We start from the raw sequence: 4,972 nt of genomic DNA, 5'->3' as shown, positions 1-4,972 counted from the left end.
CAAGTGTGTATAGAGTTGACTTGGGAACTGTAACTGTAAGTCACTTCAGTCGTGTCTGACTCTGTGCAACCCCATAGACGGCAGCCCACCAGGCTCCCCCCTCCCTGGGATTCTCAAGGCAAGAACACTGGAGTGGGTTGCCATTTCCTTCTCCAATGCATGAAAGTGAAAAGTGAAAGTGAAGTTGCTCAGTCGCGTCGGACTCAGCGACCCCATGGACTGCAGCCTACCAGGCTCCTCCGTCCATGGTATTTTCCAGGCAAGAGTACTGGAGTGGGGTGCCAAGACAGTCTAAATACCTAAGGTCTAAAACCTCTATCCAGTTTTCCTTGGAAAGGAATTTACTAACATAGCACAAATCATAACTTTCATAACTTTTAGGGAAAATAAAGAGTAGTAATGAAGTACAGTGCTGGAATCTTAACACTGGAGGGAGAGATGGATGGATAGATAAATAGATATAAATGGACATATGCCAGAGATAGAAGAAAACATTTAGGAAATTGACCAACCCCCCCCCCCACTTTCTTAACCAGTATCTTTTTTGAACTTTTGTAACATGACCAACAAAATCACTAGTCTTTATTTATTACAGACTGTGTGTTTTGGTAGATCATTTTTTACAGTTAAATCAGATTATATTTATTTTATGAGACCAACAAAAGTTTTGATCAGTTTTGTTCTAAATTCCCGCTGTTGAAAATATATAATTTATCAGCATCCATTATTTTAATGCCATTTGTTAAACATTCATGAGAAATTTTAAATAATCTTTGCTTTGAGGGAACTTAAAATATAAAGAAAAGATCAAGTCTGAGCACAGATAACTAATCAGAGAATCTTGTAATAAATCACATAAAAATTTCCAAGACAAATGCTTCAGGGTTTGGGAAAGATTGTTGGTGGTGGTATTTTGTTTTTGTTATTTTTGTTGTTGGGAGTGGGGTTAGCTAAGAGGCCCTTTAAGCTGCCTCTTGAAAAACAAATAGCATTTCAAAGGCGGAGATGTAGAGAAAGGCCTGAGGAAAAAAGTAGGTGCACAGAAAATTCTAGAATGTGATAGAACAGTGTGAGTAGTCAAACTTTCCTGGTGTTGAAAACCTTACTGCAAAAAAAAAAAAAACTAAAGATCACAAAAACTGAAAGTAAGAGTCGCTCAGTCCTGTCTGACTCTGCGACCCCAGGGACTGTACAGACCATGGAATTCTCCAGGCCAGAATACTGGAGTGGGTAGGCCTTCCCTTCTCCAGGGGAGCTTCCCAACCCAGGGATCAAACCCAGGCGTCTCACAAAGACTGATGTGATGCAGTTCATGCAGGGAGGGGCTTGCTGAGCCAGAATGAACTTTGAAACGGTACAAAATTCCCCTTTCATTTAAATAAGGTACATCTGAACCATCCCTGAAAAAGTAATGACAATACTTCCTTTCAAATCCCTCAGGAGAAGGACATTATGCAGACTTCCTTTGTATTAGTGACAGTGCCCCAGAGTTGCAAGCCATGTTTAATTGCCCAGTGTGTTCAAAAGTGAGGGGAGTAATTTGTTGTTACTGAGGGCATTTCTGGTGGTCCCAAGTCAAACCAAAAGGGTTGCAGGCAGGACTTGTTCAATTTCAACTTTCAGAATACTTTGGATTAATCATTCTGGAAGAAACCCTGATACCTGAAACAGAAAAGGGTGCTGAATGTATTCACATGTTAATAAGCCCTCCCAGTTTGTCTTTGACAAAGGGCTAGATGGGACTCTTTCCCTAAATTCAAAAAGATTCCAGAACCTTCAGGGCAACACAGCCGTTTTCTTGAAGAGTCATTCTGCCCTGATGATGTTGGGCAACAGATATCAGGAAGGGACGGTGACACTGCTCCCAGACAGCCCCTCAGCCTGGCTTCCACCTCAGCAAAGCTCTGCCTCTCCCTCCTTTCCCAGCCCTGCCTTCCACAGTACTCCTGTCCCACGCCCAGGCCTGTGGGAGGATTCTGAGGGCACAGGCTCAGGACTGGCTTTCAGAGTTTCCAGAAATCACAAAGTAGGTCAGAGACAGAAGCAATTCCTGGGTTCACCCCAGAAAACCAGATGTGATGAGGCTGCGGTGAACACATCTGACTTCAACTCATCAGCCACAGGAATGAAACTTAAGAATGCCACACAGATAGGAGGCGCCACAGACGCTTGAGAACTGTGATCTGTATAAGTAGGAAGAAAGAAGGAAAACTGTGGAACTGGCTTGACTGGTGTGAGCCGTCTCAAGTGAATAATGCTGTTGATAGCAGGGATAAAAACAGCAAAGCCCTGAAAATTCTCTCAGTGACTCCAGTTTCTCTCTGTTTTTGAGGAAACTATTTTTAGTCATATTCCAAACGTCTCAAAACCAGAAAAGTATTTTATGAGTAAGTACGTTCTGACTAAGCACAGAAGGCCAATGGCTCGGGCATACACGTGGCTCAAGCGTACTGTGCACCAAGGTTGCAGATGCTGTGCACGGAACACACCAGGCAGGAAACAGCAGAATCATGAGAGCAAGTGTTGGAGATTCTGGAAATAAGCTCTTTTTCTGTTATATTTTCAGACCTGGAAAAAGCCAGTTTTCTTAAGCAGCTTTCTGGCCAGTCTGTTTAGGTCTAAAAATTCCTTATTCCATCAGTAAGCATTTTTGAAAAATATATGCAGTTGTCTGTTAACTTTTCACATACAGTGATTACTTATTCACCTTCTTTTTCAGCTTTTCCCAGCCCGACATCTCTCTCTGGCCTCTCTGGCACTGAATTCCACCATTGCCTAGTCACACGTGTTTCTGACGGTGGTGGTATGATGGAAAAGTACCACTCCTTTTCCTGAGAACTGCCAGCAGTACAACCGAAGTCAGAGGACTTGGGTTCAAGTCTCGAGTCAGCCTCGGTTTTGACTGTGTCACCTTAAGTCAGTCACTAATTCCTTTTGGTCACAGCTTCTTAGAAGTAATAATATCTAAGTCAGTTGAGCAAGCGTTCACAAAAGTGCTTTAACCCACACAAAGTATTATTCGAAAGTGAAGAGCAAAGAAGAACATTTATTCAACACCTCCTCAACAGCAGGCACTAAATTCTAAGCATTTTATTTAATCCTTCCAGCAACTCCATTGCTTCCCCCAAAACAGCTGCTAAGCAGACAACTGAGTAAGTAAAACGTTAATCTCATTTCAGCAGATGGTTTTAATCTCATTTCAGCGGCTTAAAGAAGTTAAAGAACTTGCATTCCGTTTCAGCTAATCTAATACAGATTTGGCTGGAGAAAAACCTGAGAGGTGAATCCAGATCTTACTGTTTTGTTGTTGTTCAGTCGTTAAGTCATGTCCAACTCTCTGCGACCCCATGGACTGCAGCAAGCCAGGCTCGCCTGTCTTCCACTGTCTCTGGAGTTTGCTCAAACCCCAAATCCTTCTACCCCATCATGCTATTACTATAACATTATCAACTGGTCTGATGAAAAGAAGTAATATGAAGTGGTAACTGGAAACCAGTAAAATGGGCAAGAGTCAAAAGGGAACAAAACAGGCTTTGCCTCCAGGACGGTGCAAGGTAGGTCTGGAAGGACGCGGCTCCCATCTTCTGGGATGTGGGGGTGTTTCGGGGGAGGGGTCAGCCAACAGCCTGCACCTGCCCCTCCTAGGAGATCCACTGCAGCACAGCATTTGGTCCAGAGCCACCCTCTTCCCCTGCAGCCCTGGCCAGTGAAAGACAGAACACGGCAGGGTACAGGGCCAGGCCATTTCTGCCCAAAGAATCGCTCTTTTCTGGGCCATCTTTTTTTTTTTTTTAATTTATTTGACTGTGCTAGGTCTTGGTTGCAGCACTTGGGCCCTTTGTTGCTGCAAGCAGGCTTTCTCTAGCTGCAGCAAGCGGGGGCTACTCTCAGGGCAGGTAGGCTCAGTAGCTGTGGCGCACGGGCTTAGTTGCCCCACAGCAGGTGGGATCCTAGTTCCTGGATCAGGGATCAAACCTGTGTGGGCAGGCGGATTCTTAACCACTGGACCACCAGGGAAGTCCCTTTCCTGGGCCATCTGTATACCAGCACTTGGGCTAGCCTAGCGGAGGGAGATTCCTACAGCCCTGCTGTAGTCAGAGGCTTTTCCTGCCCCATACTCCTCCCTGTCCTTTCATAGATGCCAAACCTGCACGACAGTCTGAAAGCTCTCCCTGCCCCCTCGGGCTCCCCCACCCCTTGCTCTGTCATAGGCACCCCCCCCCACACACACACACAGATTTCTTGCCCTTGTAATGTTATCTTGGCATCCGCCTCCTAGAGGACTTCGCTGACTGACACAGAAGGATAATATATTTTAAATGATTTATGGCTGCTTCACTTCACAAATGACATAAGGTAACAGAAAAAAATGTATAGATTATAACAGAGATACTGGATGGAGTCACACTGAAGAAAGATTATGAAAGAAAATCAAAGCCAAGACTAGAGTATGGAGAAGGCCATGGCACCCCACTCCAGTACTCTTGCCTGGAAAATCCCATGGATGGAGGAGGCTGGTGGGCTGCAGTCCATGGGGTCGGGAAGAGTCAGACATGACTGAGCGACTTCACTTTCACTTTTCACTTTCCTGCATTGGAGAAGGAAATGGCAACCCACTCCAGTGTTCTTGCCTGGAGAATCCCAGGGACGGGGGAGCCTGGTGGGCTGCCGTCTATGGGGTCGCAGAGTTGGACACGACTGAAGCGACTTAGCAGCAGCAGCAGCAGAAGCAGCAGTAAGTAACCATGCAGTCTTCCATCGTTGCTTGAGAGAAGGCCATCAACTGCATAGTACATTTGTTAGCTAACGAAGCAGGACAAGAAACATGTCCAGTCACTACTTACAATGTCCATTTCCTCAAAAAGAGTGAGGATGGATAAGTTTTGACAAGCATAAGTGAAAAATGTATTTCAGGGAGAGAGTGTGGTGACAGCTAAGGTGTTGATGTGTTCCTTGAAGAGGAAGTAAGCTG

The sequence above is a fragment of the Bos grunniens genome, chromosome 12, assembly GCF_055505025.1.
Source record: "Bos grunniens cultivar Pamir isolate PY7600 chromosome 12, Bosgru_T2T1.0, whole genome shotgun sequence".
In the NCBI taxonomy this organism is placed as follows: domain Eukaryota; kingdom Metazoa; phylum Chordata; class Mammalia; order Artiodactyla; family Bovidae; genus Bos; species Bos grunniens.
The sequence above is the reverse complement of the archived record's forward strand: the minus strand, read 5'-3'. Positions refer to the sequence as shown.